Source organism: Arachis stenosperma, chromosome 4, assembly GCF_014773155.1.
Source record: "Arachis stenosperma cultivar V10309 chromosome 4, arast.V10309.gnm1.PFL2, whole genome shotgun sequence".
Classification (NCBI taxonomy): domain Eukaryota; kingdom Viridiplantae; phylum Streptophyta; class Magnoliopsida; order Fabales; family Fabaceae; genus Arachis; species Arachis stenosperma.
In genome coordinates, this window is record NC_080380.1 from 130,806,212 (window position 1) to 130,815,232 (window position 9,021).

The following is a 9,021-nucleotide window of genomic DNA, read 5'->3' on the forward strand; positions in this document are numbered from 1 at the left end:
GCATTCAGAGTATCAATCTCAAGAACTCCTTTCTTCTGATTAGTCCCATTGTTCACAGGATTCCTTTCAGAAGTGTACATGAATTGGTTATTTGCAACCATTTCAATTAGCTCTTGAGCCTCTGCAGGCGTCTTCTTCAGATGAAGAGATCCTCCAGGAGAGCTATCCAAAGACATCTTGGATAGTTCAGATAGACCATCATAGAAGATACCTATGATGCTCCATTCAGAAAGCATGTCTGAGGGACATCTTCTGATTAATTGTTTGTATCTTTCCCAAGCTTCATAGAGGGATTCTCCATCCTTCTGTCTGAAGGTTTGGACTTCCACTCTAAGCTTACTCCATCTTTGAGGTGGAAAGAACTTTGCCAAGAAGGTATTGACTAGCTTTTCCCAAGAGTCCAGGTTTTCTTTAGGTTGAGAATCCAACCATATCCTAGCTCTGTCTCTTACAGCAAAAGGGAATAGCATCAGTCTGTAGACCTCAGGGTTAACCCCATTAGTCTTGACTGTGTCACAGATTTGCAAGAATTCAGCTAAGAACTGATGAGGATCTTCCATTGGAAGTCCATGGAACTTGCAATTCTGTTGCATTAGAGAAACTAATTGAGGCTTAAGCTCAAAGTTGTTTGCTCCAATGGCAGGGATAGAGATGCTTCTCCCATAGAAATCAGGAGTAGGTGCAGTGAAGTCACCCAGCACCTTCCTTGCATTGTTGGCATTGTTGTTGTTTTCGGCTGCCATGGGTTCTTCTTCCTTGAAGAATTCGGTCAGGTCCTCAACAGAGAGTTGTGCTTTAGCTTCTCTTAGCTTTCTCTTCAAGGTTCTCTCAGGTTCAGGGTCAGCTTCAACAAGAATGCCTTTGTCTTTCCTCCTGCTCATATGAAAGAGAAGAGAACAAGAGAAATATGGAATCCTCTATGTCACAGTATAGAGATTCCTTGAAGTGTCAGAGGAAAAGAAAAATAGAAGAAAGAAGGTAGAAGAATTCGAACTTGATGAGATAGAGTTCGAATTGTGCATTAAGAAGGAGCAGTACTCCATGAATAGAAGGATGTGAGAGAGAGGGAAGAGGATTTTCGAAAATTAAATTAAGAGGATTTTAAAAATATTTTGAAAAATTGATTGATAATTTTCGAAAATTGAAAGTGGAAAAGAAATCAAGTGATTTTTGAAAAAGATTTTGAAATTAGAAGTTAAAAAAAAAGTTGATTGAAAACTATTTTGAAAAAGATGTGATTGAGAAGATATGATTGGTTTTAAAAAATATGTGATTGAGAAGATATGATTTGAAAACAATTTTAAAAGATATGATTTGAAAACAATTTGAAAAGATATGATTTTAAAAATTAATGACTTGCCTAACAAGAAAAGATATGATTCAAACATAAAACCTTCCTCAACAGAAAAGGCAAAAAATGTTCAATCAAATCATTAATTGTTAGTAAGTATCTTTGAAAAAGGAAAGAAATTGATTTTGAAAACATTTGATTGAAAAGATATGATTTGAAAAAGATTTGATTTTGAAAAACTTTGAAAACTTGAAAAAATTGAATTTGAAAACAAAATCTTCCCCCTAGCACCATCCTGGCGTTAAACGCCCAGAATGGTATACATTCTGGCGTTTAACGCCCAAAATGCTACCTCTTTGGGCGTTAAACGCCCAACCAGGTACCCTGGCTGGCGTTTAAACGCCAGTCTGTCTTCTTCACTGGGCATTTTTGAATGCTCAGCTTTTTCTGTATAATTCCTCTGCAGCATGTTCTGAATCTTCAATTCTTTGTATCATTGACTTGAAAAGACACAAATTAAAAATATTTTTGGATTTTTAATAATCAAAATGCAACAAGAATCAAATAACAATGCATGCAAGACACCAAACTTAGCAGTTTGTGCACTACTGACACTATATGAAACACCAAGATACTCAAGTCAATAGAATTTAAAGATCAAAACAAAGAATTTTATGCATGGATTCGAAAGATATAACAAAAACATGCATTTGACACCAAACTTAAGATGAGACTCTAGACATCAAATATTTTTGGTTTTTTTTTTATGATTTTGTAAATTTTTTTGTGTTTTTCGAAATTTAAGTGGAAAAAGGAATCAAAATTCTTAATGAGAATTCCAGGAATCAGTGCAATGCTAGTCTAAGACTCCGGTCCAGGAATTAGACATGGCTTCACAGCCAGCCAAGCTTTCAAAGAAAGCTTCGGTCCAAAACACTAGACATGACCAAAGGTCAGCCAAGCCTCAGCAGATCACTGCCCCAAAAGCAAAATTGATGAAAATCAACAAGCTCTTGTGGTGATAAGTTGAAACCTCGGTCCAATCAGATTAGACATGGCTTCTCAGCCAGCCAGATTTCAACAAATCATCATGAAACTCTAGAATTCATCTTCAAGAATTTCGAAAAAAATAAATACCTAATCTAAGCAACAAGATGAACCGTCAGTTGTCCAAACTGAACAATCCCAGGCATTGTTACCAAAAGCTTGCTCAAAACTTGAACAATCCCCGGCAACGGCGCCAAAAACTTGGTGCGCGAAATTGTGAACAATACTTTTCACAACTCTCATAATCCCTGGTCATGAACTCCAAAAACTTGGTGGTTCAATTCCATGGCATTACACAACTTCGCACAACTAACCAGCAAGTGCACTGGGTCGTCCAAGTAATACCTTACGTGAGTAAGGGTCGATCCCACGGAGATTGTTAGCATTGAAGCAAGCTATGGTCATCTTGTAAATCTTAGTCAGGCAAACTCAAATGTATATGATGATGAACGAAAATAACATAAAAGATAAAGATAGAGATACTTATGTAATTCATTGGTAGGAACTTCAGATAAGCGCATGAAGATGCCTTCCCTTCCGTCTTTCTGCTTTCCTACTGCCTTCATCCAATCCTTCTTACTCCTTTCCATGGCAAGCTTGTGTAGGGTTTCACCATTGTCAGTGGCTACCTCCCATCCTCTCATTGAAAACGATTGCATATGCTCTGGTCACAGCATAGCGGAATTCATCTGTCGGTTCTCAATCAGGCCGGAATAGAATCCAGTGATTCTTTTGCGTCTGTCACTAACGCCCCGCCCTCAGGAGTTTGAAGCACGTCACAGTCATTCAGTCATTGAATCCTACTCAGAATACCACAGACAAGGTTAGACCTTCCGGATTCTCTTGAATGCTGCCATCAGTTCTCGCCTATACCACGAAGACTCTGATCTCACGGAATGGTTGGCTCGTTTGTCAGGCGAGCACTCGGTTGTCAGGCGATCAACCATGCATCGTGCAATCAGGAATCCAAGAGATATTCACTAAGCCTCAGATGCTTGTAGAACAAGAGTGGTTGTCAGTCACTTTGTTCATGGGTGAGAATGGTGATGGGCGTCAATCATCACCTTCATCAAGTTGAAGAACAAGTGATATCTTGGACAAAGAACAAGCGGAATTGAATGGAAGAACAATAGTAATTGCATTAATACTCGAGGTACAGCAGAGCTCCACACCTTAATCTATGGTGTGTAGAAACTCCACCGTTGAAAATACATAAGAACAAGGTCTAGGCATGGCCGAATGGCCAGCCTCCCAAGGTGATCAAAAGATCTCTAGAAAAAGGTTCCAAAGATCCGAAGGTTCTTTATACAATAGTAAAAGGTCCTACTTATAGAAAACTAGTAGCCTAAGGTGTACAGAAATGAGTAAATGACATAAAAATCCACTTCCGGGCCCACTTGGTGTGTGTTTGGGCTGAGCAATGAAGCATTTTCGTGTAGAGACTCTCCTTGGAGTTAAACGCCAGCTTTAGTGCCAGTTTGGGTGTTTAACTCCCAATTAGGTGCCAGTTCCGGCATTTAACGCTGGAATTTCTTGAGGTGACTTTGAACGCCGGTTTGGGCCATCAAATCTTGGGCAAAGTATGGACTATTATATATTGCTGGAAAGCCCAGGATGTCTACTTTCCAACGCCGTTGAGAGCGCGCCAATTGGGCTTTTGTAGCTCCAGAAAATCCACTTTGAGTGCAGGGAGGTCAGAATCCAACAGCATCTGCAGTCCTTTTGAGTCTCTGGATCAGATTTTTGCTCAGATCCCTCAATTTCAGCCAGAAAATACCTGAAATCACAGAAAAACATACAAACTCATAGTAAAGTCCAGAAAAGTGAATTTTAACTAAAAAATAATAAAAATATACTAAAAACTAACTAGATCATACTAAAAACATACTAAAACAATGCCAAAAAGCATACAAATTATCCGCTCATCAGGAGGCAACCCGATAATTTCGTATCCTTAGTTATTTTTCCGTTGCATTATTTTTATTATCTATTTGATTTTTATTTAGTTTTTAATGTTTCTCCGTTGTTTTACTTGTGTTTTGATCTTGTAGAAATTTTAAAACAGGAATCGGACACTTAAAAAAAAATTTAAACACTCTGGAGGAGGTTGATTCAGCATGGACAAGGACCTACTCAGCGTAAACAAGAGCCAGACTCCACGCTAAACTTGAAATTTTCCAAGTTCAGCGTGGACCATCTAAAAAAAATCAAAAAAGAAAAAAAAATATAGCAACCCATGCCCTTGATTCTCTTCCCTTCTACTCGTAACCCCTGCATATATATATATATATATATATATATATATATATATATATATATATATATATATGTATGTATATACACGCCCCTCCCTTTCTATACATATATATATTAAATAAATAAATAACTATATATATAATAAAGAAAAAAAACAGAAAGAGATAATATATATTTTAATTATTTTAACTTTTTTTACTCTTATTATTTTATTCTTTTTTATCATACTATTTGTTTTTACTCCTCCGTATGTCTTTTTATGTCCCTCTCTGTTTTCAGTTCTTCTTTGCTTGAGGACAAGTAAATTTTTAAGTTTGGTGTTGTCGCTTCGCTTTTTGGCTTTTCTGTTTAATTTAAATAGCACCAAAGGGAGACAAATCATCTTCACGGAGGAGCACAACCAGAAGATGAGATGGCCACTAGGATAAATGAGGTGGTTGAGTCCCTTTCATTCTATATTTCCTCCCGTTCTTATTATGTTATATTCCTATTTTCTGTTTATTTTGTTATTGCATGATCCTTTATTAGATACATTCCTAGGTTCTAGTTTAGTTCTACTATTTTGAAATTTTCTGTTATTTGCTTTAATGTTGAAAGGTGTCTCATGTATTTCCCACTGAACTTGAAATCAAAAAGAAAGAAGAAAAGATGTAGTGCATGAGAAATTGGGTTTAATTTTAAGAGTAGTCTCATTTATCCAAATGTGGTGGTATTTTCTGTGACTCTGAATGCATGACATGAACAGTGTATATTTAAATTTGAATCAAAGAATGTTGATGTACAAGGAATAGGAATTTAGAGAACTATTATGAATTCTCTGCAATAAGTGAAAGTTGAAGCCTAAAAGCAAGGTCCAAGGCTCTGAGCATCAATGACTAGGGAGGTCAGACATGATTAAAAACTCAAAGAGTTATTTTCCTAGTCATATGCTCGTGGTGTGATTGTGTCAAGTAATCCTTGAGACAGAACACTAAGAGTCGAGATCAAATGCGTTTAACAGAGTATGCCAAAGGCTTTGAGTACCACTGTCTGGGAGTAACTGAAAGGAAATTCAGAACTTAAAGAGAGTTTCCCAGTTAAGTGCTTGTGGTGTTTTTGTATCAAGTGAAGCTTGAGACAAAATATTTAAAGTCACAGTTAGGCTCAAGGTGCAAATCACCAAAGAAAAAAAGAATCAAAGGAAATTTGTGGTGTTCAAGGATTAAATTTAAGTACAAAAGATTAGAGAATTCATAATATTATCCGGATTCTAATTCCGAATGACAATGACATCCTTCTAATTCAAAGGAGAATGGGATGCCAGAACTATTCAGGATTGCAGTTGTAAACCCTACTATAAGAAGAGACATGAGCTTAATCAAACTCTCATTCTCATGCAAATTCACATCCTAAGCCTATATTAGTTTGGTTGCTTGAGGACAAGCAATAATTCAAGTTTGGTGTTGTGATGCGTGAGCATCTTTCGTATATTTTTCTAGTGAATTTGTATTTAATTTGTTGAGTTTAATCAAGAATTAATTATCTTTTAGCCACTATGGATGTTACTTTGAGTCGTGTGCAATTCTGTTTATTTTAGGTAGCATTTGGATAAATTTGATGGAGTTTTTGTAGAAAAAGAGAAGAAGGCGAATGATGCTGTCAACCCTGACCTCTCTGCACTCAAACCTGAATAACTCGAGCTACAGAGGTCCAATTGACGTGCTCTTAGTAGTGTTGGAAAGCTAACTTCCAGGGCTTTTTAACGATATATAATAGTCTATACTTCTCTTCCATAAAATCTGCCAAGGCTTCGCCTAACTTGAGATTTCTCAAGTTAGGCGCAAGAAACAACAACAACACGCAACATATGCTCTCCTTCAAGTAAGGCGCACTCCCATCTCAAGTAAGGCGCATTGCCTCCTCTTCAGTTCAAGTTAGGCACCTTGTGTGGTGAACAGCATGAAGTTAGGCATGGATCCTAGTGAAGCCAAGTGGTCCCCACGTTACAAGGCGCGAATTGTTAATTAATTCTGATTTAAATTTAAATTTTATTTTAAAATAGGAAAAGATATTATTTTAATTTTAGAAAATAGATTTTAAATTAATTAGGATTAGAATATAAAAAGAAGAAACTTTTCTTCTGGGGATTATTCCATCTCATCCCAAAAATTAACAGTTTACCAGAATCCTAGTTTTCACTCTTTTCCATGAGCAACTAAACCTCCACTGTTAAGGTTAGAAGCTCTGTCTATTGTATGGATTGATTCTGTTCCTTGTTTTTTCTATTTTAATTTATGTACTGATTTATATTTCAAGAATTGTTTTCGTTATTTATTTTATGAAATTGGGTGGAACGGAAGTATGACCCTCTTTCTAATTGAGTTCTTATATAACTTGGAAAAGCTCTTTACTTGAACAACAGCTGAAAACATATTCTCCTAAATTTCTAATTATCTGGATTTAACGGGATATGTGACATATAATCCTTTTATATTTGGGTAATTAGGATTTCTGTGCCATATAACTAGAATAGAACTTCACCCTCTAATTGGAATTAATTAACTAAGGAATTGGCGGTTGATGAATTTTAGAGGAGACTAAAAAGGTCTAAGAAATTAGGGTTTAGTCATATATAGTTTACCAGGAATTAAATCTTGCATGATTAAAATAAATTAATAAGAAAAGTCAATCCGGAAAATAGATAACTCTGAAGCCTTAACTGCTTTCTCCATATTTTATTCCCAACTTATTTCTTGCCTGTCTTCTGATATTCTGAGTTTCTTGTTTAATGCTTTTTGAACTCTCAAACACCATTTTCTGTTTGTCTAACTAAGTAATTTAATCAACCATTGTTGTTTGGTCCATCAATCCTCGTGAGATCGACCCTCATTCACTTGAGGTACTACTTGGTACGACCCGATGCACTTGCCGATTAGTTTGTGGGTGATAAATTTCGCACCAGTACCAACTTCAAAGAAGAGTCTGTAATAGTCAAGACCACCCGCTAGCACGATATTGTCCGCTTTGGCACACAAGGCCTCACAGTTTTGCCTTTGATGATAGGGATGATAGCCGAAGCCCCCCACACTCACTCGTCAAAACGCGTCATGCTAGGGAGAGATATCCACACCCTTATAAGGCATGCTTTGTTCCCCTCTCCAACAGATGTGGGCCTTACAATCCACCCCCTAAGGGAGCCCAGCACCCTCGCTGGCACATCGATCCGGGTTCTGACTCTAATACCATCTGTAACAGCCCAGACCACCCGCTAGCACGATATTGTCCGCTTTGGCACACAAGGCCTCACGGTTTTGCCTTTGACGATAGGGATGATAGCCGAAGCCCCCACACTCACTCGTCAAAACGCGTCATGCTAGGGAGAGGTATCCACACCCTTATAAGGCATGCTTCGTTTCCCTCTCCAACCGATGTGGGCCTTACAGAGTCCAAGAAGAATATTGGCAGTAGTGGAAGATGATGATGATACTGAGATAGCAGGTAATGTCCAAGTTGTGAAGCACACCCAAATAAGCGGTGAGGCCCAGCCCATGGAAGAGGCCCATCAAGAGAATAACCTAGCTGATGTTGTTGCCCAAAATGAGGACAATTTTACAGTGCCCTAACAGATACCAAATCCAGCACCTTCAGCATCCCATGAAGCAAGACAGATTTTCCAACCTCCTCCAACACATGTCCAATCAGATGAACCACCATCAACTCAGTCGCAACCTTTCCAGCCACCTGTTGAGTATGATTAGTAACCATCCCACACTCATGGGACAGACCCAGTCCCTCCCTCTGAAGCCAATGTCTCTGAAGCTTCCCAGCCACCTATTGAGCATGACCAGCAACCATCCCACACTGATGGTTCATACTAAGTTTCTCCCTCTGAAGCTAATGTCTCTGAACCTATTGCACCTGAACAGCTCACCCAAAACATCCCACATCCTTATAGAAATCCACTTTCACAATCAATCCCTGAGTCAGTCCCACCCTCTGACTCCAACAAAACTCCCCAGAATAATGAAAGCAATCCTTTAGATGAGGCTGAGGGTCGGCCAAAGAGGAACAAAAGAAGATCAACAAGGAGGCCTCCCCCTATAAGACAATCCTTCATCCCGAACCCTGATCCGAACAAGCCTCCAACCTTCTATGTCCCGATTGATGAGGAGGATTTTTCTGATGACAATGCTAGGTATCATTGCTATGAGTCAGAGGACTTGCATAACATACCCAATGATGAAGATTCTGATGAGACTCCAGTTTTTCCTTTGAGTAATGTCGATGCCCCTGTTAGCCAGGTGCGGTTGGAGCTGGGCATGGAGTTTGAAACTCTCAACCAGTTTAGGAAAGCAGTCCAGAAGTTTAATATCAACATCGAAAGAAGCATTTTCTTTGCACGCTGTGACTCCACAAGATCCAATGGTTATAATGTAGTATATCAGACT

At 38.2% G+C, this 9,021-nt stretch overlaps 1 non-coding gene across 1 annotated transcript; it reads left to right on the forward strand.

Annotated features, from left to right (window-relative positions):
- Positions 1-230: 230 nt before the first annotated feature.
- On the forward strand, positions 231-338 carry LOC130978190 (small nucleolar RNA R71). The gene has a single exon (XR_009085846.1). It is a non-coding gene; the product is annotated as a small nucleolar RNA R71 (small nucleolar RNA).
- Positions 339-9,021: the final 8,683 nt, after the last annotated feature.